The 26,925-nt window shown below is 36.4% G+C and overlaps 1 pseudogene; it reads left to right on the forward strand.

Annotated features, from left to right (window-relative positions):
- Positions 1 to 26,925, forward strand: part of LOC115277399 — a 130,685-nt pseudogene that overhangs the window by 18,418 nt on the left and 85,342 nt on the right.

The raw sequence follows: 26,925 nt of genomic DNA on the forward strand, positions 1-26,925 counted from the left end.
AAAACCTCCAACAACCCTCAAGTTAATGCGAGACAGTGGCATTTTACGGCTGGAAATTATCTACCACTGATGTCATGCTGATGTTGCATTTAATTATTCTACACATCACAGAAGACGATGACTTTTGAATGTTTTGAAACCTCACAATTATTTGACGAGCATCTTCTTGGAGTTTGGCTGTTTTTAAGAAAGAAAATGCTTCCTGGTTTGCCTGTCATTCTGATATTCCCTAAGGACTAAGGATTCCCAAGAAAACATATGACCTTCAAACATGGAAAAACCTGCCTGGAATGTCTTGGAGTGATGAGGTTGTCAACATAGACAGGAATTTGAATGGAAAATTAGGTAAATTTAGACCTGCAGCAAAGACACCTAAAATTGTTAGCTTTAAATAATGAAGCGAAGTGACCTACTATACAAACTCAGAGAAATGTCATTTTTTCAGATGTTTAAAAAATACATATTGTACTGTTTCCTCAAAACAATCATGGAGGGGCTTCTGTATGGCTCCATCAGTTCAGTGTCTGGCTTTGGCTTAGGTCAGGATTTCATAGTTTGTGAGTTCAAGCCCTTTCATCAGGCTCTCTGCTGTCAGCCCAGAGCCTGTTTCGATTTCTCTGTCCCCTCTGTCTCTGTTCCTTCCCCACATGCAAGTTCACTCTCTTTCTCTCTCTCTCTTAAAAAACCCACAAAACACATTTGTGGAATCAGACAGTTTGCTTCTAGGGCCTTCACACTGCTTTTTCTTTAATTAAAAAATTTAAACAGAAATTTTAAACATGTAAAATTTAATATCATTCATTTGTGATAAATAAATACCAGAACACATTTTAAATGATTAATATTCTAACACGTATTTTCATAAGACACTAGGGATCTCCAACAAAAGGAATGCTCTCCTATATTCCATACCCCTGCTTCCTGCCCTCTTTCCTCTCCTCTGTGAAATTCCTTCAGCAACTCTGCCCTCAACATCCACCTGTTTGGGCAAGACATTTTTTAAATACTAATCATCTGATTAGAGCTGGGATGTGAACATTCCAAATGCATGAAAATCTATTGGTCAAGATTTCATAATGGATGACCATGAGGAAGACTGTGTGTGTGTGTGTGTGTGTGTGTGTGTGTGTGTGTGTGGTCCGAGTGTGGGAGGGGAAGGACAGATGGTATTCCTCATAATTATACTAATAAGGTTACCACTTTTTTTGGTCTATTTACTGGACTATTCTATTGTATTGCTTTGGCTCTTCTGAACACCTTACAAGAAGACAGCTGAAGACGAATTTTCAGAAATAAGGGGAAAAAAGCCAGGAAGGTTAACTAGTTAGAGAGAGTGTTTGATCAAGGCTGATTAAAAGAAATAAATCTTTGTAACTTGATGCAAGGACAATGAGTGACGAAGGCAGGGCACAGAGGGGTGCATGGTCCTTTCCCTTGTTCATGTATTCAGAGTGACAAATTTGAGATGGAAAAGATTTATGAGGCTCAAGTGTAGCTTGGGGATAAAATTTAATCACTTGGTCCACACATCTCCATTGGATCCCTAGAGCAAACAAGCCCCGTGCTAGGCACCAAAGGAATACCAGAAAGCTAAGGGACTGCATGAAGCACTGGTTGAATTTTTTCAATGATAACAACTCAAAGTCCTGAAAGAGACATTGAATGTACAGTATCAGAAATCTCAAATGAACTTTTGTCAAATTACTTAACCATATTGCAAGAATCAGAATCCCTTGAGTCACAGATGACCACCATTATTTCATCATGCCCTTTGAGATTCAGTAAAATGCATTCAAATTTTTTTCTGTGTGGATATGTTTCATCAAGTCAAGAAAATTGTCCCATCTGGTTGGATACATGTGGCAGGCTTGTTTATTCAATAAACTAGGAAGGAAAATCATTCTTACCAGATCATTCTCCTTTCTGAATTTCACAGAAAACAGCACAATTTTCCAGGTAGTAGACTGATTACAAATCATTTTTGATCCAGCTATTTCAATAGCTGTATGGGGGAGAGAAAGTATCTCTTAAACAACATGGCCCGTCCTGGACTTGACCTTCCTGGGTATCAGTATAGATTTATGATCCTTAGTAGTCAATAATCCTGTTACTAAGAAATGAAGCCCAATCAAGCTTCAAGGAAGCTTAATCAACCAAATTGTTAGTAAGAGATTTTTTGCTGGTTTTTCCTATTCTCTCTTCTGGAATTCTTGTGCTCCCCCGCTTCTCTTTTACTTTGTCATATTGTGTGTTCTGCACATCTTGTTTAAAATGATTTGCCAGCTAATATGACTAAGCCAAGCCACAGACACATGGGCTATGGTGTTAATACCTTACATTTATATGAATTTTCAAAGACAAAACAAAATATTTCAGGATTCAAAATAGTCACTTGGGAAGAATGGAATACAAGAGGTGGAATAGCATTCTGAAAGGTCATCTCACGACACAACTTATTAAGTGCAGCCTTACTCATACGTTACTTACTCATGAAATCCAGTCCAATTCCAAGTCAAGATGGGTTTATTTTCTAAAGGGGAACTATAAACACACTCTAATTGATTTGAAAGAAAATAATAGACACTGGGATGATTTAAATTCTTTGTGGAAAGTCAGGGATATACCGACCCTATAGAAGATAAAAGTCACACTTACAAAACAGAAAAGTTGGAAGGTGATTGCATCTGAAAAGCAATGTTCTGGTAAAATTACTTATTCCAAGATCACCACTTTTACTTTTTTAATTTTTAGTAGTGATGATTCATCATCTCTCCTCAGTCTTCTTTACCATTTTGCAGAATGAGAATACTTTCTTGTTCCTCCCTTTGGTCTCCAGTGCAAGGATCAGTTAGTTTTCTGAATGACTCCCGCTAAGATTTCCTTTTTTAATTTTTTTTTACATTTTTTGAGTGTTGTAAATCAAACAAATCAGAGGGGAAAAACCCCCAAAAATAATAGGTAAAGGACTGACAAAATTAAAGGAAAAAAAACATGTAGCCCACAAACCCACAAAGCACAAAATATCTGGCCTCTTTTAGGAGAAGTTTGCCAGCCATTGGTCTAGTAGGTAGCAGACTTGCAGAATAAGTAGCACTAGTAGTAGAGCTACTAGTAGTGGCCAATCTAGTAGGACTGATGGTTAAGTATGAATAAGATTTCTGACAAAAAGCAATGGCCAAAGTTAGGAAGTCTGGGGAATTGTGCTTTTAAAATCACAGATATTTAATCAAATAATGAATTTTAAAAAGAAAGTAGAAATGAGTACAGGAGGACTCTAATTCTCAGAGAGTCATGGAACAGTAAGACACAAAACAAAGACTTCAGATGTATCATTAATGGACTGTGTTTGTGGTCCTAAAACCAATGGGAAAATACCAGAAGTTGTGAGATGACAGTGTTCAAAGGACATACTAACCCAAACCTCTCCTCTAAGCACAAGATGCTGGACCGAGAATCTGAGCCAAATTTACTGCCAAAATGGGTCAAAGACCTGGAAAGCACATGGACCAGGGCTCTCAAATAAGGAGGCAAAGGAGTTGGTGACTTTGAATATAAGCCCAAAAGTTAAACATGGGCCCATTGATTGCATTTAAAAGGAACTCAAAAGAAAGGCCAAGTCTCCTAATACCATCTCTTTTTCTTACCTTAAATAGCTTCACTCCCCATTGAGTATGCTTATTTGGAATGTTTCCATTTATGTCTTGCCAACATCTAAAATGCAGCACTTCTAAAATTTAAATTATTACCTTCTTCTAGACCTTCAGAGACAAAATTGCTTTTGTCCACTACTATCACCACTTCCAGGTGTAAACTGATATGTGGCCAACTCCCATAAGACTCACCTTGACCCTGCCCTGAGTTCAGTGCAACCCCACCATTCTGCTCAGCCCTGCCTCAAATCATTCTAGGTAAAAATGGCTTCTTCCTGTCTGCAACATTAGGAAAGCAAAGAAAGGTGACCTAGTGCAATATACAGCCAATCCCCCTCCCCACTATAGCCAGCATGGAATCAACAAAATCAAGGCATATCAGAAGGAGAAAAGAGAAAATATATAAATTAAAATCTGCATTAGTTGATTTTGACAGCTCTAATATTACAGACTGAATTAATGTTCCATAAATACATGCCAGGCTTCTCCATTACGGTGATGTCAGCTCTCATTCTCAGTTGAGCAATTGCCTAGATAGTAAACTGCATGTGACTCTGAGGTAGAGCTTTGAAGAAGTGCTTGGGCGGGCTGACATGCACTGTAGGGATGCTGTGAGCATCCAGGTCCCCAAACGGAAGGAAGACGTATGAAAGAAATGAGAGCATATCATATATGTTCATTAAAGAATCAAGGTGAAACATCACTAAAGTGGACTTTACATACTTGAGGAAACATTTCTCTTTAAAACATACCCCTTCATGTAATTATGATGCATGGATTGATACCTTGCCTGGCAAGCCTTCTAACTCTACCAGTCAGATTTAGTCATGTTATTTCATGGATCTGAAAGTCATAACCTTTTTTATACTCAGATATTATTACTCAGTTTAGTCAGTCATTTACCTTCCTCACTTAACTTCAGGTGATTTTACTTTTAAAAAAAGAAAGATTAATCCTGGGAACTCTTATATTAAAAATATTAAAAACATTCCTCTTGACCCTGTCATACCTTATGTGCAAAGAGCCTTGTATGCTAATGTAACCTATTAGAGAAAATATAGAGACTCCAGGATTTCTTTTTACCTTAAAAAGAGGTAAATGGAACAGTTCTTGTGTGTAGGCATAGGAGGGAATTTAAGGTACATGTGCTGTACTCACCACTTGAGAATATCTTTTTTCTCATAGAATATGAGCTCTAAAGTTCTGCCCTTGGAAGTCTGTCCCTCTATGTTATGTTTTACCCCTTTCATTAGCTAGCTTTTTTAAGGTTCAAATGTCTCCAGACATGTTCTCAAACATAATATGTATACTTTCACAAGGATGATTTTACTAGATCACTTCCTCTCATTATTGAAAAGAAACCTGATACCAATAGAACACTGTTTATCTGAAGTGAGAGATAAAGTGAGAGATGGGAGAGGGGCAAGACAGGACATGGATTTTGAAGGGATGAGGAACTCTAGAAACAAACTTCAGTGACATCACAAATTTAGAAGGGTTCAGTCTGAACTCTCCAATTTTGGTTGTTCTTCCTCACCTCCTGGAGGTGACTCCAGGCTGATTTTCTTTTCTTTTTAAAATAGAGTTCAGCAAGCACCACACATGTGTGGAGTATGAAAGAAGAATGCTACAAGCTCTCAAAGGGGTGGTGGAAATTATAGGTAGCGAAAATGTAATTATCCAACTTGGAGTTTTTCCAGGCCGGATCCACCTGATCAGAGACATTAGAGCAAATGCATTACACTTTTAAAAAGTCTCCTGCCAGGCTCACTGAATGAGAGTAATATCATATTGCCTATGGTTCTGGTAAATAAAAAGCATCATTAACAATAACACAATGTGAAGAGCCTGCTGAAATGATATACTGCATTTAGCCATGATGGTGCATCAAAATCATGAGCCTGGCTTCGGAAATGGGCGGACGCACTGGAGGGGCAAACAGCGATGATTAAAAAATGCAGTCAGAGTAAGAACAAATTCTTTCCAGCTTCTTCTTACAGAAACTTTGCTCTTCAAACGCAATCATACTCAGAAACTTATTCCACTTCAGAATAGGAGAGCCTATTGTCCTGAACATCTGAATAAAAAAGTTCTTTCTATTCTGGCACAGTGGCACAATCACCAGATCAATGGTGAATGTATTTGCAGTCATGGGTCACTGGCTGGGTGCAGATCTGGCATAGCTGGGAATGAAAAGAAGGCTCAACAATGATTAGAGAGCAATGTATGTGTCATTCCCCATTCCTAACAGATTCATTATAATAAAATTCAACTAATATGTTGGAGCATCTTTGATATATAGGTATTGCCCATGAGATTACCAGTTATGAAAGAAATGTGACATAGTCCCTGTTCTCAAAATGATTACAATCTACTTGGAGGATGGTGCATGGGAATTGTAATATGAGAAATAGGTTAATTAAAAAATGTTCAATTATCAAAATAAAATAGACATATAAAACAGTGCTGTGAGAATCCAGTGTGGGAGATTTCGACAACAGTGGAAGGTATCAATAAAGACACCAAAGAGGAACTATTATTTAATATAGACATTGATTTAAATAAATACAGGGCTGATAACAGCTGGGAGGCACAAATATGGCCTCGCCAGTTGTTTGTGGCTACTTTTCTCCTAATTGGATAGTGTTGTAACTGGGCGGACAGCTTAGATTTACACACATAGACAAGATCGCAGGAACAACATGTGTACTACATATAACATATCTAATACATTATATGCAGAGGGAGAATCAGATACTATGTATAAAGATCCATATCTATCAGTCATATTCATGTGCCTGTCCTATCATACACTATAATATGCACCAAACTAGCTCATTTATTGTGTGTGCATTATGCATACATATGTTATCTTTGATTTTCAGAACACTGCTTCTACTTCTCATTCCCAGATGAAGAAAAAGTATCAGTGAGTGTGATTGCTCAGGAACCTCCAGGTAAGAAGGGAATGTGGCAGGATTCTTTCTTCTGCTGGGCTCAAAAACTCTGACTTTCTTCTACCACTTTGTTACTCATTTAGACCTGCCAAATGGAGAAAGCAGTTTTGAGAAAACCATTGAAATAGACATATGAATCATATTCTGTTCACAAGTAGTGTGCTTGCATGAGAATTGGCTAGAGTTTTGGATCATAGAAAGCAAAAGGTGAAAAATACGAAGTACCAACATAATATCATACGGGGACAGCACTGGCCACTTGCCTTTAGGTATCTTTCTTCATCACTGCAGGCTAACAGTCATTAATTTGTCATCAAATCCATATCTTAAAATAAATTTTTCTCTAGGAAAAACAAATACCAAAAGTAAATATACCTTAATGGGAATGTTTGTCAAATCCCTGTTCTCCATGACCAGCATGACTTCAAGTAGCATGAAGGACTGACATTCCTAGATGTATATACCTTCTCTTCTTCCAAGTGGGTCTGTGTGTGACTCATTCTGATGACAGTGATCTACTTTTTCTGATTGCCCAATCTTGCTTTGAAGTATAAATATCTAATCAATTTTGAGCACCCTGAGTAATTCAGCAATCTACGAACAAGTTAGGAACACTTCTCCATCTTTAATCATGCCCTTAAACAATTTTTCTTGAGTGGATTTCCTCTCTCTCTTCAATTTTCTAAGCCAACTCTTCTTTTGAAATTCCATTTAAACCTTCCACCGTCCCAGAAATCTACAAGATTCAGCAAGAATGGTATCACAGCTGGTAATTCTTCCATTACCATAACATCCCAGGCTCCTCCTCTACCAAATTGTCGTTAGGTTCAGTTATCAATCAACAAATGCTGAGTGATAAAGGTGATAGAGTGCTAAAAACATTTCAGACAATAACAGTATTTGTATATATATGTATATGTATATATATATACACATACATACATAAATAATCACAAATCATAATTTAATATATTTGGCCATATAACTTGGTGTATATCAGTGTATTTGTGGGCTAGGTGTAGTGTGTGTGTGTGTGTGTGTGTGTGTGTGTGTGTACATGGATGCGTGCTCCAGAGAGTGTATGATGTATAATCTTTCTTTTTTCCTACCTGCCTTTAGATGCTTGCAACCTAGTATAAAAATATTTAAATATACTTGGGAAGATTGTACAGAAGGTATCAAGTCTGGCAGAATCTTAGAACTCTCCCATTAAAGATAACTAATATTATAGAAAATGTATTTAAAATGTGGAATTTTGAATCTATCCCAGAACTGACAAGAAAATGAGTGTTCCTCAGTGTTTGGGAAGACAATGGGAAATGAGAGAGAAAAGGGAGCAATACAGCAGATTATCTCTTGGTGAGCATTAGCCATGCTCAAGAACTTATTTGGTTTAAGTCCTTTTGCTCTTTGGTATGTTTATAAAAGTAACAAGGTCAATATAGAAAAGGACAAGCTGCTCAAAAGGACAATGAGAAAGTGACTGCATTTCGGCTGAGCAGTCATTTGGGAAAGGTATCTCTAAGGAAGTTATTGTAAAGGGGACCTGAGGGGTGAGATGAGGCAGCCATGTCAGACAGGAGGGGCACTGTTCCTGACAAAGCAACATCTGTGAAGTCCATCTGGTTGGAAGGAAATTGGAGGATCTGAAAGAACCCAGTGTGAATAACACCTCCAGAGAAAAAGAAAGTGGATTGTGTAGAGGTTCGTCATGCAGACTTGAGGTAGTCCCTGCAACATTGAGTTCTAACAATCATCAGGAGTTAATGTGTGCAATGTAGTCGCTGATGGCTTTTTAGGATAATTGGTTCTTTTTAAAATTATTTTAAAATGTGACAGTGCTGATTTTGTTTATGTGGCTTTTATATTTAAAAAAGTATACTTAAAATTATACTCAAAATTAATTTATTTAAACATAAAAAAATAAAATATCAAGTGCATCCTAATGTTAATAGTATATTTTAATGAAAAATTACTACATTAAAAAACTAATCTGCTAAGAAGTATATTATTGTCTTACGTTTTTGCTAAAATATTTAGTGGCTGATTGAATAGAAGACGGCTGTATTCTCATACGTTTCTACCTTCAGTCTGTCACAATATCAGGAATCATGTGGCCTCTGGAAAATTCCACCATACACTTATAAGACAATGGGAGTGAAAAAGAAAAAGAAAGACAGTTTTAATATGAAAATAGTTTTGTTCTGGATGATCACCTGAAAGGGTCTTTGGGGCTCCCAGGACCACACAAGGCAACCATTAATCTCAATGAAACACTCCCAGGTTTAGCTGAATGCAAAGGGCTCCATGATCTGTGTTCTTCCAAATGTATCTTCTACTCATCAAAATTTCCCTCCAACACAAGCAGAACCCAAGGCTATTGCACCTGTAGGGAATACGGGGCTTAAGACAAGACTTATCCTCAGGCTATGCAACATAGAGTTGAAACTAATTTGAGTTACAGGGTCCAGGGGGTAAAACAGAAATCAGCAGGCAGGTGACGGTCCTACAGATGCCATCAGTCTGCATAAGACATCAGGTGTCAAACAGTGAATAGGATGCCAGGGGCCTGGGTATCAGACAGGTGAGTTGGAGACTGGTCATCCTCCTGATAATTTTGGAAAAGAGGGTTAGAGGACTTTCTTGCACTGGTAGAGCAGAGCTGCAGGGACTCTTTTAAATTTTGGTAGCACAGATATGATTGGCAGAAAAGATATTTTAAGGACAATTTTATGTCAAATATGTATCCTTTAAAAAATAAGTAAGAAAAATGTCAATAGTCCAAAAGAAAAACAAAAGACATAGTGAGTATACCAATATAAATATGAAATAAATTTGCAAGATCATCAGTAAACACACATTGTGAAATAAAATATCAGTTTCCATGTTTCACTCATCACAATGATGAATCCTAAATACTTGAGAAGCTAGTGGTGAGGTAAGCATTTTAATATACTAGAAAAAGGAGTTTCTAAACCTTGCTTTTCTGGAAAGCAATGTGTCTGAATTTCATGCACTTGCTTCAAGAATCTCTGCTTGCAAGAAAGTTACCCTAAGAAGGCTCAAAGTACACTATCAAAAATGTTTATCTATGGAGCAAAAATCCATGATCCTTTACTAATGAGGAACACATAAATAGATGTGTAAATAAGTAAATATAGTGAGAGGAAAACTTCCTTACAGGGGAATGCCAACTAATCAATGTAGAAGGGACAGAGGAGGTAGAAAATCACAATTTTGTAATTATCCTAGATTCAGATGAGAATTATCAACAAATGCAAATAAGCAACAGGATATTTGGATAGACACAAAGTGTCTCCTTACAAAAGGATTTAAAACAGTGACTTCAAAGTGCAATAAACATGGTAGACACACTTTAGCAAATGATTAAAGTTAATACCACTAATTATGAAACAAACCAACATTCTGGAGCCATGAACTGAGAAAACAGCATTACTTGGGTTGTATTCTTGCCTAGAATGAATTACCTGAATCTAATGAGAAGGAAATGCATGTGAGGGACAGTCTACAATCTAGCCTGTTTGTATTTTTCAGACTATTTCATGAAAGACTAAAAAGATTTGCATAACTTTCATATTAAAACCTGTGTGAATCATATCATGATTGCTAAATTCAATGCCTCATATGAATTGGATCCAAAAAATAAAGTTAGTGTATTACTAGAACCATTCATGAAATTTGAAAATGGACTATAAATTAGATGATATTATTTTATCAGTATTAAAATTCCTGAATCTATTATCTGCACTACAGTTATTTCTTTGTTTGTAGAAAGCATACTCTAAAGAATTTAGGATTCAATGGCATAATGTTTGCAACTTTCTTTGAAATGTGTAGAAGAAATAAATATATGTACATAAAGAGAGACTGATAAAGTAAATGTGGCAAAATTTAAAAAATGGTGAATCTGAATAAACGCTCTTCAATACTTTTTTGTACCATTCTGAAAACTGTTCTTGAAATATATCTGTGCATTTGAAAATATTTAAACAAGTTTGAAAAAAATGTCACATGCGGATTTTCATTGAAGCCTTTTTTTATATGTGCATGAAGAGGCATAAAAATCCCGCCAAATACTAGTTTATCTGGATTCCATGGATGTTGATATGTGGCACTTCTATTCTGTCTAAATAACTGAAATTTCCCTTTTGATTTTGTCCTATTGAGAAGAGTGTTAATTACTTTCCACAGGTGTGAAGTTTTTGTGGTTGTTAGTGTGGATGCTAGTTTTCTTTCCTTTCCTAACAGCCTCCTTCTGCTCCTCTTTTTCTTCATCATTTTTCCCTTCTTTTTTTCTTTACTATTTTTATGTTGATTTCTAATTTACTGCATATTGATCACTTGATGAAGTCTGTAGAATATCAATTAGAAATTGTTGAGACTTTTATGGTCACCTAGAATGTGATCAATTTATGCAAATGTTTCTTGTGTGTTTGAAGTATTTTTAAGGAGTGTGTATATTGAGAGACTGAATATACAAACAAACAATGGCCAGATCAGATATAAAAATAAAATTCTGATCTACAGTCTACAGCAACCTATCCAGAAAACCAACTCCTTATCTATAGTAACCCATCAGGAAGCCAGCCATTAGTCAGAATTGTGAGAAGTCAGAACGCTATCTCTAGGAACAATTCAAACAATGATTTCTGAAGCACTTGGCCCAAAATGACAGTCAAGACTTGATTAATAATTAATACTTTTTCTAATTTTCTTCTTTACTTCCAACTTAGGACCATATAGAGAAAGCCAATAGATATACTCCTAACTAATCACATAAGATGCCCTCCCCCTTCTTTAGTTCATCTATAGCTTCCTCATGTCCACTGCTTCCAATCAGGTCTTACTTTACCTCTTTTTTCCCCTCACACTAATGCTTTTCCACTTCTCTGCTTGTCTTTGAGTCTCTGCCAAAACACAAGTGATGGTAGTTGATTGCTTTGCTATCACAAGCTCGGAATGAACAACTTTTGTTTTGCTTAATTGGTTAGTCTTTGTTTATTTCACAATATCTTATTTGAGGTCTTTATCTCTCTGTGCCTTTCCCTGGTTCTGTCCCTGTGTCTCTCTCTCTGTCTATGTATATACACATATAAAAAAATAATCCTATACATACATATATATGTGTGTGTATATTACAAAAAAGCAGCAGAAATAGGAAAAGCTCTAAAAACTGAAAACTAAGTAGAAGTTACCCTTTTGTAAGTGACATTTACATTTATAAAGAAAATCTCCTTTGCAAGGCTGTCTTCATCTTTGTAACAGGAAAAGGAGAATGACTAAATTTCTAGAAATTTATCAATGGAGATGACAGGGACTTAAATTTGCATAACAACTGTTTCCTTGTTTACTGTTTAGTCTAATAACCTCCCATTACTGGTTTTCCGCACCCCTAGTATCTTATTTTGTCTTCAGCTAAGGATAATATTTAAGGTAATGTCTCAGACCAGTTCAGGGAATTACTCAGTTTTTCCTGGGTATCCATGTATATAGGAGATAAACATGTTATGAAAACTCTGTTTTGTTTTCTCCTGTTAATTTTTTTTTTAATGGTAATGCAGCAGGAGGGGGGGTCTCAGCCAAGAATCTAGAAGAGTAGAGGGAAAACTATTTTTCCTCCCCTACAATATATATAGACACACATACACACAAACCCACACATACACTGAAAACCAGAAACAATGCAAATGCTCGGAAATGGGAAGATAGTTTAAAAATGAAATATGAACCATCTATATAATAAATAATAATTAAAAATTGTCTTGGCCAAGCATTAGTTAATGAAAATGTTCTTTCTCAATATAATGGAAAGCAGTTTTTTAAAAATAAAAATAAAAATAAAAATAAATGGAACATTATATATATTTTTAAAAAGCAAGATACCAAAGTACATGGATTATGAGCCCAAGTTTAAAAAGCAACAGCAATAATAAGTCATTTACTTGTGAAAATAAAAGCCAATAAGATTATAGTAACACTAGATTTTTGAAACTATTAATATTATAATGTTTATTTTCATAGACTCAACTATGTATACTATACTTTACTATGCTATAACTATGCTATAGTTATAGTAACATAACTATAAATTTGTATTATAAATAAGGGGCACATGGGTGGCTCAGTTGGGCAAGTGTCCAACTCTTGGTTTTGGCTCAGATCATGATCCCAGGGTCATGGGGTCAAGCCTCACACCAGGTAAAGCCTCTCTCTCCCCCTCCTTCCACCCTTCCCCTCCTTGAATTTGTTGTTTCTCTCTCAGAAAAAAATTATATTGTATACATCTATATATATGAGTATATATATAATCAACAACAGAAAATATCACCAAATGTCTTTTTAAAAACTGCTTAATGAAATATCAGTCATCTCTGAGAAAGTTAGAAATGAAAGCTTAAGGCTGTTTTAGACATAATTGTACCTTCATAGCGAGAGATAAATTTAGTTGCAAAAATCCAATCTCCAATTTTAAATATATTAATTATTTCTAGTACATGCTAAAAATGTATATCTAGTGGGTTAATGACTTAGACTAAGGAAAATCTGACCTACCTGTCCTGAGACGAAATGGAATAAAATAGATGGGATCAGATAAGGTGAAATGCACTTGAACTGGCAATAGTGGCAAAAATGTCACAATAATTTATCCTATGAATTGAGCTACTCACTTTCGGGGGTTGTGGTGAGTGGGGGGAGCAGCTTTAGAGAATACCATTCAGCAGTTCATATCATTTCCTTTTTAATTCACATTCTTTCTGTTAGCAAAACCAGCAGTATAATTTTGAAAATCTATTTGAATCCCCCTATCTCAAAGCTCAAGGCAGTACACTCTCTATAGTGAATTCCCTGTTGTTCGTTTACTCTGTTTTTAAATAACAATGCTAACAATAATCCTCCCCTGGGTCCCACTGCCCTCAGCCCCACCTATGACAAATCCAGGGATTATTATGGAGAACACACTTGTGGAGCTCAGTGCCCACAACTCCTCAAGGGAGACTCTCTCACCAAAATCAGGAAGTTAAATTATGAATATTAATTTTTCAAACTCCAAATCATTTGAGTGCAGATTGCCAAGCTTTAACATCACATCACCATCATCCTGCTGGCAATGTACTACATGTAAAAGTCACTACAAACATCCTTAAGCGAAATAAGGTGACCTTCACAGTACCCAAGTCCTAAATTAAATTGCTCTAATATATATTGTTTAGGCACCATTTTCACGATAAATTTTCATTCCTTAGTACTCATGTTGTTTTATTTTATAAGCCATTCTTCTCAATACTTTGAATTTAAATATGCACTCTAAAGTTTTTAATATAAACTCTAAGGCAATTTTGTTGGGCCAAGTATTTTCTTCAAATTATAAAAGGACAATAAAGATAAATATGAAATAATTATTTTGGTTACTTTAATTAAGTTTTCTTACTATGAAAATAGTATAGCTATAATATCTAGAAAATATTTACTTTTTAAATTTTTTTCACCATTTTAATTTATTTCTGACAGATATAGCATGAGTGAGGGAGAGGCAGAGTGCCAGAGTCCAGCTCCAGCAGGTCCAGAGGTCCCTGAAGGATGGACAGTGTCAGCAAAAGAGAGTGGGAGAGCCTAAAATTTCTTTCTGATCACCAGGCAGGCATCTCTGCACTGACTGAAAAAATGTATGGGGTACAAAACAGAAGTGGCATTTGCCTCAGACAATGATTTCTGATGACAAATTCTTTGGTATGTAAAAATTTCCCAGAACATAGACTGATAGAAGACTCATGCATAATCTTTATCAATAGTGATTGATGTAAGTGACTCAGATGCTTATCATATGGGGAAGGAAGGTATCTTCAGCATTCAAATACAAGGCAATGTTTTTAGCATAGCAAAAGCAACAGTTAGTTCTTTGTGAGCAGGGGTCCATAGCCTGCTTTCTTGAGGGGGAGTAAAACAGGTTTCTGAGGAAATGTAATATTTGCTCCTATCATCACGAAAGAAGAAATTCCTACAATAAGCTTCTTCACAAGGTGCAATTAGAATGTTTTAAGATAAGAGGACAAGTCACTTATGATACCAGTGAATAAGGCACCTTGGGGGTCAGTGCTCAAGCAAAAATAATTGAGTGGGGGTTAGACATCGGTTGCCATCTGATGGTAAGGAGGCCTTGTAAACCCACCTTACCTCACAAGGAGTTTTTCTCAACTTAGTGAGTTCAGAAATGGCTTCCAGCAGTAGAGAGAGAGGGAAACACAGAATCTGAAGCAGGCTCCAGGGTCTGAGCTGTCATTGCAGAGCCCGATGTGGGACTTGAACTCAGGAACCATGAGATCATGACCCGAGCCAAAGTCGGACGCCTAACCAACTGAGCCACTTAGGTGCCCTGAAAATATTTAAAAATAGAAGAAAAGGGAGCTATTACTTATATAATTTACCATGACAGAGACATATGTTATTAGAATTTGAATTCACTTGTCCATCATTTCCTTGGTTTTAACATTATTTTTTCTTAATAATAAAAGGCAATGTGTTGTTGAACTAACAACAGCAGCAAAAATTCAAAAGCATTCAAAATGCAGAAAAAAAAAGAGACTTCTAATTTAACCTGTCAGATTAGATGTTTATATTTATCTCTTTCTAAAATCACATCACAATAAAATAAAGGTATAAATCCATGAGGACAACAAGAACAAGATAAGAAATGACTCCAGAAAAATGATGTCAACAAAATATTGGAAAATGAGAAACAAATGGACAAGTGGTAATTGACTAAGTAGAACGGGGTGTTGGGGGAGGAACAAACCAGCAATTCTGCCGAGGGATTAATCTGGAAAAAATCAAGCATATTTGTACTTCACAAGACTGGAGAAACTCAGGGATTGAAAGATAACAAGTACTTTTAAAGGGCCAGGGTAGAGAAAGGCTAGAAGGATCCTAGCCCAGTTAGAATACAGCCTCTGCTATTCTGCAGCAAGAGAATGGAAGTCAGGGTCTGGAGAAATCCCACAGAATCTCTGGGATTTAGACACCAGGAAAGCTGAGAATTCATGTCATGAGATCTCTGGAATTACAGTACTGCAGGGTCAACCACAGCACCTTTGGAATGATTCTGAGAATTATGTAAATTAAAGATGAAAAGAAACTACAGGGTTATTTGACCAAAACCCTAAAATATAGCTGGAATGAAATGATTCTATTTTTAGGAAAAAAAAAAATAGAGACAAAAGCGGGTTCAAGATTCATAATAGGAGAAATAAGTTAATATTTTGTTGGAGCAAAGTACAATAAATGAGGTAAAATATAGCTTGATTGAGATGCTAGGCTTCCTTGTTATTGGATTTAAACTCTAAGATGATAACATCCATAGATCAAGGCAAGAGAAATTGGAGAAACCATTCCTACTTAATAACAGTTCATCTCTTGTGGTTATAGAATAGTAATTCAGGAGGAAACATTCATCTGAAGTGAAATATACAGAAGAAAATATTTTTATTACATAGTCTCATAGATTTAGATTTAGAAAATGAGAAGAGATCTTAGATATAATTCACACCCAAATCCTTTCTAATTCAGAAGTCCTTTCTAAAACGTTCCTTACAGCATGCCATTCTGAGTATATTTGGTCATTTTTTGTCTGATGAGGTTTGGAGGTGTTGGTGTGGGCTCATGGGGTTCAGGCCCGCCAAGAAAGAATTCTTGAAGATGTCTTTGGTGCAAACAAGTGATTTTATTAAAGCACAGAGACAAGACCCTTGGGCAGAAAGATCTCTGCTGTGGTTGTGAAGAGTGACTGGTTATATACTTGGGAATTGGGGGAGATAAAGACAAAAGGAAGGCCTCCAGAGGGACTTTGATATGCTAAAGAGAACTAAAATACCAGAGGCCTTGCTATTGTCAGGCTAAAGTTGTTTTCCCTCTAGTAAGGCATTAACATTAGGACAGTAGGGAGTTCCTGGAGAAATGTTCTACTCTATTTTGTCAATGGGCTGCAGGTTATAGATAAATTTAATTTTACCTGCTATTTCCTTCTTGCCTTTGTTCGCCACATCACTATGGAGGGGATGGTGATATTAAGTGGCTCCAGGAAACTGAGTCTATAGGTTTCTGGAGATTGCCTTTTTCTTGTAATTTACTAAGACATTTGTAAAAGGATGGAGACTCTTGTCTTGCATGACTATGATCTTTATCAGTTAACTATTGTTTTCTTGCTTTCCTTTGTTTTTGGGCAGCCAGGAGTGCCTGAGTGAGAAATGTCACACACATCCCTCCTGGCTGGGGGTGTGGGGTGCGGGGGTGGGGGGGACAGGATGTGCTAACTTGTGCTTTGTCCTCAGCTTGCCTTATGGTCCCTCATCAGCATCCACCATAGTAAACATTAACCCTCTTTTCGTTTACGTGGTTGGTAAATACAGATCTGTGTATTTATTCTTATTAGCACCATTTGTGTCTTTGTAATTTCTATCACTTAATCTTAGTTTTGTCCTAAAAATGTATTAAAATGATTACATTTCTCTCTTAGAGCACGTTGTACTCTTTCTCATTTTCTTACTTAAATGTTCCAAAGTTTTAGGTTCTCATACAACAAGATTTCTAAACATTTTACTGCCATGTTTTACTTCTCCCACATTTTTCTAATTTGTTATTTTTCTTTCAATCTGTGATGCTCCAAATGAAATGGAAACTTCCAAATTGATCTAAACAATGTAGCTCATTTTCCCTGACACTGAACTTTACCTTTATTTATACAATTTAGGATGTGATTAGCTAGTTTGAGAGTTAAAAAAATCACATTCTAACCTCCTCTGATCTTGGAATCACCCAAAACTTCAAGACCTCAAGAGACATCGGCTGTATTCAGTTTTAAATAGATTTCAAATTTACATTTATCCCTATTAACTATTTTGCTCTCAGGTGTGATGCCTCATTCTAGCCTAACTGTTTAAATCTGAAGTCTCTGATATGATGATTTAGTTATACATTTGATATTGTAAAGTCTACCGATTTAATAATAACCTTCTGCTTTTTCACCCACTTTTTATTGAATTAAGTCAAACTTACATAATCTCCTTGAAGTCAAGGGAGAGTTTTTGTTTGCCAATCTCAATCTTGCTCAGTGCTGTTTCCTCCAATTTTAGTCTACATCAGGCACCTGACACGTAAGTGAGGAAAAAAAACAACACAGCTCTAAGATTTCTCTCTGGATTGGCATTCATCCTTCAAGAAGCCAAGCTCAACCAGCATTGACTTCATTCAAATATTCAATACATGTTTGTTTCCCCCATCTTCTTATTTTTTAAAGTCTTTATTTAAATTCCAGTCAGTTAACATACTGTGTGATATTAGTTTCTGGTGTAAGACATAGTGATTCAACACGTCCATACCTCACCTGTGCACTCCTTAATCCCCATCACCTGTTTGACCCATACCTCCACCTCCCCTCTGATAGCCAACAGTGTGTTCTCTATAGTTAAGAGAGAGTTAAATCTTTTTCTTGGCTTGCCTTTCTTTTTTCCTCTTTGCTCATTTGTTTTGTTTCTTAAATTCCACATATGAGTGAAATCGTATTACCCCCCTCCATCTTCCTAAAAAAAGAAAAACTTCAATGAGATCTAGTAATACTGTTATTGAAACTTCTGATTTTCCAATCTGACAACAGGATCAAAAAAAAAAAAGAAGTCAGGTTAATTTAGCATGAGGTTTATTTGTTTGTTTTTGTGGTGAAAATACATTGCACTTACCACTTTTCATTTTTTTATATGAACAAATCAATGATTTAATAATTAATTCAACAATTTTATTAGTTATCAGTGCCAAGCCCTTGAGCTGTAATTTTCACAATCCACCTTCTCCTCCTTTTTGAGAGCTGGTGAGATTCCTGCTTTTGCTTTCTAGCACTTCTCTTTTTCATTCCCCCTGATTATAATTGCTGCAGGCTCTGAAATCATATTTGCAGGTTTTTTTATTTAAAATTACCAGGTTTATTCTTATAAATTTTTGGTCTTCAGTAGGTTGCAATTTTTTTAAGTCTGATTATTTTGCCCTTTAGAGTTTGAATCTGTTTTTCTTCTTTAATAATGAAGATGGAAAGAGATGTACGTCTTGGAAGTAAAGATTTTCAGAACATGAATGTGTTACTAAGAACAGTTTTGTTATGAAACAAAATTCAGCCTTGTGCATTTGACGATCTAATTGTCTTTATTAAAGAATTCTTGAGGGCAGAGTCCTATCCTCTGAGTTGTATAAAATAGACAGTTTTTATCAGAAGTGGAGTGGGACAAGAAAGTTACTAGCAAAAGAACAAGATTGTTCCAGGCAAGGGGAAAGAGCAGGGGGTCTGTAGACTTCCTCATCTTCCTTCAGGGAAATGGAGAAGGCCCCTGTGGCAGATCCTTTGGCACCAGACAGGAAAATTCCTGACTGACTGATAAAGACTACATTTCTAGGGGAAATTAGATTAGATATTAAGCCCTGGTTTGGGGACTTGGCATCAGTGACACCATTTTGGGCTTGAGGTTTTCGTTTCAACAGTTACCTAATGTCATTTTATTTTTTGGAAGATTTGAAAAAAAGAGAGCTAATCCTAATTAATTCTGATTTGTGAGTCAGGATCTGCCTGCGAGCAGACATATGGTTTCATGACCTACTGGCACTCCTACCAGTGGCTTTTGTCCCTACACCTAGCTCCCTTCACTTCCTTGGAGCACAGTCTTGCACATTTCTCATTTAAAAGCATACGTCCTTTCCAAGCTTGGGAGTGCACTGAGGTATGAGCAGCTGTGCAAGTCTTCAGCACAACACCAAGATCTTTTTCCTCGACTCATCATTCTCCTTTTGGGTTCCCGGGGAATTTTCTTTCTGGAGCTCAGAAAGGTTTGATAAGACAACGGTTTTCCTAACGTTCCTTTGAAATCTCTGGATATCTTGCTTCTGACATTGTCTGTGTTGCTGTGCTACCTGATTACCTGGACGAAGATCGTTTACATTCCCAGTGCCCCAGCAGCTTTCACGGGCAGGGGAGTTTGATCTATTCCTGATTTTGCAGTTATATTAGATGAGATGTCCCTGTAAGCTAATTACTTTGGCAACCAAGGGGGCACCAATGATTCTGTCAGCCATCCATGGGGGCACCTTAATAGTGTTTTAAACAATGTGTACAGAAGGGGTTATAAGCTACACAGAGAGGAGCAGAGCCTGAGGGGAAAGACACTGCAGGTGTGTGGTTAACAAGGAACTAATTGGGTAACCAGGAAGGAGAAGAAGGGAGCATAAAGCTGGTCAATGTGCTTGTGTAGAATCCCAGCAGTTAGCTAGTGCTGAGCCCTTGAGAAGTTGAAATAAAGACAAGTTGAATCTGGAGTCTATTTTTTGCTGTGATCTTTACTAGAAACTGCAAATTGGGACTTGACAGCTTTTCTCGCTGCCTGTTGCTTTATTTCAGGTGGTATTGTTTTGAACGAGCTAAGAGCTGACATTCTGGATGCCTAGCCTGGGTGTCTTGCATCCAGACAAGAATGTGTGTCAACTTTTCAAGGCACTTTACTCTTTCTTCTCTTCTTAATGATCTCTGGGTATTGTGAGTGAGATAGTAAATAGTGAAATAAGTGTTGGCCTAGTACACAGAAGACTGGAGCCTAATCCCAAGTGTGCACTCAATAGCATGAGCTTGAGCCCTTTACCCTGCTTACCAAGTCTTCACCGCCTTCCACACTATACACAGAATGAGATTTCTGTGTTTCTACTCAGAATCTTTTTGAGCCCTAATTTTTTTTTATTTTAAAAACTGATTCGTTCTCTGTATTAAATTTTGACCAAGTGCCTCAAAGACTAGGCACTATGGAAATACCCACAGAGTAGAAGGCATGTTTCCTGTCTTAACAGAAAAAATCATAGGAGTGTTATAGATGGATGTAAAGGCCCTTCCAAGGAGGTCAATATGGGGATGTGGTCACCCCCAGAGCAGTGCAGATTTGATACAGAAGGTGATGAGATGAGCCTTCTAAAAAAGCAGGCTTTCAGGTGAGAGCCAACATAACTTTCCAAGTTGGTGTAATGGTGTGAAATATGGCTTAGGGTTGGTAATAAACCTATGGGGAGAGGTGACGCAATAAAAAGACTAATCAGACTGAAGGAGAGAGCAGCTGATGGGTTGTACTATAAGTAGTTTCCTTAGCTGGAGCCAAATTATGGGTAGTCTGAAATGATAAGCAAGGAAGACTTGGAGAAGCAAAGGGAAACACTCTGGATTTGGGAATATTTTGAAAAACATTATTACAGAAATATTCTGTTGAGTAAAATATAGAACTAACTCAAATTCAATTGCATTTGCCTTTATATGATAATAATGTATATAATAAGAAGGAAAAAAAAACTTGCCAAAAAAATTAGTTCCCAAACCAGATTAAAATGTCTTTTCACTAATGTCATTAAATTGCTTATTTTAGTCCAAGATAAAGGTCTATACTTTCACTGAGCCAAAGTGAATTGGCATAAAAATTAATAGAAATAAATAATTTGTCAATGGTTTTATGCAGAACCTCTTTTAATTGTTTTTCAGCATAAATACCAAAGGATCTAAAATGGACAGTGAATAGGGTATACCACCATCACAGGTCTTAAAGTTAGGAACTTGATTTTTTATGCATGCAATATATTTGCTCGCTGGTCAACTCAGATATGGGCATGTACTTTTTGTCAGCTCCATCACTGCCTAATTGTCTCACATCCCTCCCACTGAACTCATTGACACCTTTATGACCCGTGAGGTCACATCCAGGTGTAGTCCCTGATTAGAACTGGCTCTTGCTGTGTGGTGAGTGAGACCTTTGCTGTCCATGTAAACTCTCTGGCGTCTAGATTCACCTTTGGAAAATGAGGGTGTTTGACTAGAGTAGCTCTAATTTCCCTTTTACTTAAAAAGTTCTGCAATACTTAGCAAGAAAAAACATTTTTCTAACATGATATGTGATATGACAGTTTGGAAAGAGGGGAGAAAGGAAACTTTCAAAGACCAGATTAATGGAATGCAAATTACAACCATATAAGTTTTATTTTAAAGAAATTACCTCATTTGTGCTGATTTTCTGAAGAACCAAATCACAATTCTTAAAGGAATTTGCAAAATCAGAATCTTAATTCTTGGCATGTCTTTCTCCTCCCACTTCCATTCAAGTTTCAACTTACAAGGAAGAAAGAACATTTTTAAAAGGGCTTAGAATTAGACTCGAACAGCAAGTTCTGTAGTTTAGAAGACATTTTGCCCATTTTAACAATAGCTGTACTAGTGCTTTAGCAATTAATTGAGATCAGCGATTCCTTTAAATTAGCTACAGAAAAGTTCAACTTCTGATAAAACTGACCGGTTGAAATTTTTATATAAAAATGAAGCTATTATACAGAATTTATAATATAGTATTTCAAATTCCAAATTTCTGCTTTTTAATGGACAGTGCTATCAAGCAAAACTGACATTTATATAAGTTGAGCACACATCCATTTTTTCTATAACTTACTCTTGATTAATCACTTTCTTGTCTTTGATTTAAGTTGAAGCTATGACATACAGCTTTCATATGCCACCAAAGACTCATTTTTCTTCTCCTTTCCTCTTACCTAGCCAAATTCTTCAAGTTGGGTTATTCATTTCTCAAAATTGAATCTCTAAAGACTACACGAATAGCAAGCATTCAGTACTCTAATTAAAAGTCCTCTTTCATTCAACTTTCATTGTTTCTTTGCATTGTTTTTAATGGTTGAACAAGAAGGAAAGCAGAAATAAAGGGCTGATAATCATAGAATGAGAGGTGTCCATAGTGGTACAGGGACGGGGACAGTGGGATATCATTATTCTCCTCCATATCTGTCATATCATGGCCTGAGGATTAAACGATAATTACCATTGATGGTGAATTTGTGGTTCCATCAGTGAAAAAAAACACGACTCTTAAAATTCTAGACTTATATACTCATGCTTCTGCTCCAATTTTCTATACTTCTTTGAATATACTAATGATAAATGCAAACTTATTATATTCTGTCTTTCCTACACTTCAAGAGAAGCTTTGAAATATGTTGATATCTGACATATTGAGTCAATAATTATAAAACTTGAATTTATTTGATGAAATAATCTCCTAGGAGCAATAGCCATTCATTTATTTATTCAGTCTATATTTATTGAGTAACTTTCATATTCAGACATTGCACGTGGAGATAGCAGTCCATAAGACAGTTATGGTCTTTGCCATTTTAGAGCTAATATTATGCAGACAAGGAGTCATATGATAGACAAGCATAAAAAAATAATTTTGGAGAACTGCTATAAAGCAAAAACAGAACTCTGTGGAAGAAAATAAAGAAATAATGTTGCAGTAACAGGGGCCATTTTAGACTGGGTGATAAACAAAAGGAGGCACCCAAGAGAAGCCTCAGTGTTGGAAAGGAGTCAGTCATGCAATAGTTAAGGAAGATTCTAGAGAATAGCATGGTAAAAACCCAGAGATAGGAAAGAATTTGGTATTTTTGAGAGGAGACCAAGGAATGACTGATTTCTAAGAGGAGCTAAAGCAGAGTGTGCAAGGTGGAAAGTGGTATGAGAAAAGATTGGAGAGGCTGAATGGTATCATAACATGAGAAATCATGTAAGTCGTGTTCATCAGTCTGTACTTAATTTTGAGTGAGGTTAAAAATTTTCAGCATAAGTTTATGTTTGAAATGATCTTTTTTCTCTTTCTAGTAGGAAAGGGATTGGTAGAGAGCAAGAGTAAAAACCTGAAGTCCAGTTAGGAAATAGTCCTGGAACACAGTTGTGGAGGCTTAAACAAAAGTGTTTCCATTAGAAATGGAAATGAATGGGCAGGTTAGAAAAAAAGTTCGAGGCAGAAAAATAGGCCTTGTAGGACTTCAGGACTTGTCCTGAAGAAAGGCATCAAGGAAGTCTCTTACATTTCTGACTTGAGAAACAAGGTATTTGCATCTTATCCTTTGTTATGAGTGAGAAGACTCAAGGCAAACACGTTTGTGTTAACGTAACTAGGTTTATGTATGTATATCAAGGATTATAGTCATATTTAAGATGTCCACAAAATATCTTTAAGTAATATGTCTAATAATAAGTATGATACAATAGTCTCAAATTTTTGATACAGTATGTCTTAAAGATTTAACTTTGGAAGTTCTTAGCATGTAGATTACTTTTGAAGACAAGGGTGCAGAAGCTATCATTTGGAGAATTTTGTTTTAGATAGTGAGGGAAATGGAAACTAAGACAAAACCTATCCTGTACACATGTACACATGTGGCTGGACATAAAAGGACTCAGGGAATTTATAATGAGAGTTCTCATAGGAAGCTACTGGAAGATATTCTCTACCAAAAGCAAAAAAAATCCCCCCAAACCAAAAAAAACAAACAAAAACAAAAACAAAAAAACAACACCAAAAACCAAAATGAAAAACAAAAAATAAGAACATGACCAAAAGGTAAAAAAGAAAAGCAAAAGGCACATGTACAATTTCAAACACTGTAGTAGGCATATCACAAAGTAAAAGAAACTGATGAAATTAACTTTAATACTATATTTTGCTAATATACTATAGTAAAATATCATTTTAAAATGTAGAAGATATAAAACCATTATTAATACTTTACTTTTTTTATATTTGGTAAAAAGTCTTTGAAATTTGCTGTGAATTTTATACTCCTGTGCATTTTGGTTTATAGCATCCACATTTCAATGCTCTACAATCACATATGGTTCCTGGATATGACACTAGACATCAGGGGCTTGAATGCTTTCTAAGAATGATCTTGTACAGAGAAACATGGGATAAAGGAAAGATCTCTTCTAAAATTATTATATCTCTCAAAGAGCAGGGATACCAATGATACTTAGATATAGGGCATAAAAGGGGGGTGTTAGTCTTTGAAGGATTGGGACTCCCTCGAATGTAACAGAAAAAAATTTAAAAAGGGATGCAGATGCTGGTAGAATATTTTTTTCAAGGAAATACTAGAGTGTAATTTACAAAATATTCTATTGTCTTCCTGAAATATGTTGCCAAGTCTTTAACCAAGTGAGATAATGATATGGTAACCTATTCAAAGAACTTTCTAAAATGTTGCCTACTGCAACTTCATGAACTGGATCAGTACTCAATACATGGGGCCAGATTAATGGTACAAGTTGACCCTGCCATAATTCCTCTGTATAGCCCTTTACCTGAGATGTTGAGTGGACGTTGAAGCCTGCCTGTAATCTTCTCCTTACTCCTTTTCTTTCTGCTTTTGGCAAACTTATCTGCTATTCAGTATTCTTTAGAATTCACCAGCTGGCTTTTCACAATCCAATGGGGCATTGCTTCAATTTGAATTGAACACAATGTCTTATTTTGTCATTGGTAGTTCTTGTTTGTTTGTTTTTGGCAGGGAGGGAGGTAGGGAAGTTGTTTACAATGCAATGTGTGTTTTGGACACATGGTAGTCTGTTCCTTAGCAGATTATGCTAAGGGCATGAACTCAAAATTCATAGTGAACTGCTGCATGATTTCACAGCTTCTCTCCCAACCTTGACCTCCACATCCCCAGCCCTACCACCATGTATTTAAACCTCTCTGAGTAAAGAAGAAAGAAGCCAGAAAAACAGGAAATATGGGAATCGCAGGAAGGTCATATGGAGCAAGAACATGATAGATGGCTATCCTGCTGTGTTGAGAAAATAAAAAGACAGGAGTTGAGAAGTCAGGTTGTATAAAAGTTGCTACTTTGTTTGTACTGTGGGGAGGAGGAGGAGAAAGAGGAGGGGGAGGGAGAGTGGGAGGAGGGGAAGGATTGTGCAATAGAACTGCTGTTTTCAAGAATGCCAAGGCTTTTAAATACAGGTCACTCCAAATCAATCTACACTGCACTCCCCCAAAATAAAGAAAACACTAAAACGGCTCTTGATGTAATTTATTCTTTCAGATCTCGTGGCAGAGAGTTTTCTAAACCTTTAAGCTGTGAGTAGTTTTCTTCTTTTTTTTAAAGCTATATATCCCGCTCACTTAACCCACACTTCCTATTTTTAGTTTTCTCTTTCTGATGAAACCTTGCAGATCATGAAGATAACATTCTCTGAGCAAGATTGGACTATGTGAATCTCAAGATTGCTTCCTGTTCAGCATTCTCTTCAGTTGTATTTTTTTTCCCTCTGTATATTTCAGTGTTACCTCTTGGTTCTATAAATATTTCATAGACTTCTGCTATAATTTCTAATGTACATATATATAATCTCAGGTGTGGGAAAGGATACTAAGACATTCTCTGTTACAAGTGAAAAGGGCAAGACAAAAGAAAAAAGTAGGGGTGAAATTTTATATTAAGCGTTTTTAAATGAAGTTGGCTTATTCTTTTCTTCTCCATTCTGCATGCACTTTATATGTATACTTACATGTGTGAGGTTTGTTTCTGAGAACAAGGCACTTTTCATATTGGTTTCCTCTTGCTTTTCACTCTTGACAACTTGTCATTGAGGTGCTATTCAATTTCTACCCCACTATGGGCCTTCCAGGACATCCAACATTTTTTTTAAATTTTCTGAACCCTGTTTCTGAAGGAATCCTAGAACAGGGCAGGAGGAAACTACGAATAAGAGTTTGGATACTCTAGCAGTCAGGCCTCAGTTTGAATTCTGGTTCTAATTCTCAAAGTTATACCATGTTGATAAGTAATATGCTGTCAGATTCATAATTTCTAAAATCAATAATTTCTCAAAGTAATGCTTCAAGGAATAAATAACATGTTTGCAAATCAGTCTGCATATATAGCCTCAATTTTAGCTAATATAAGTCAATACTTACTAATCCATAAGTGTAGTGATGATGGCAATAGCAAGAAATGGATGAGAAACATCATTGGATATGTTTTTTTAAATTTTTTAATGTTTTTTTATTTATTTTTGATACAGAGAGAGACAGAGCATGAGAGGGGGAGGGGCAGAGAGAGAAGGAGACACAGAACTGGAAGCAGGCTCCAGGCTCTGAGCTAGCTGTTGGCACAGAGCCTGACGCGGGGCTCGAACCCATGAACGTGAGATCTGACCTGAGCCGAAGCCGGAGGCTTACCGGACTGAGCCACCCAGGAGCCCCTGGGTATGTTTTTTAACTAAGGGTCCTGAGGCTCACAATATTAATTTTGTGTCTCCCAAGACCAAAGGTAGCAAGGGAGCTGAAACTAGAATTAACATACTTGAACCCCCAATTCCATGTTCCTGGATTATCAATTTGAGAGGTAGTACCCCGTGATGAACGGAGTACAACCCTTGTAGTCTGCATCTT

The sequence above is a fragment of the Suricata suricatta genome, chromosome 14, assembly GCF_006229205.1.
Source record: "Suricata suricatta isolate VVHF042 chromosome 14, meerkat_22Aug2017_6uvM2_HiC, whole genome shotgun sequence".
Taxonomy (NCBI): domain Eukaryota; kingdom Metazoa; phylum Chordata; class Mammalia; order Carnivora; family Herpestidae; genus Suricata; species Suricata suricatta.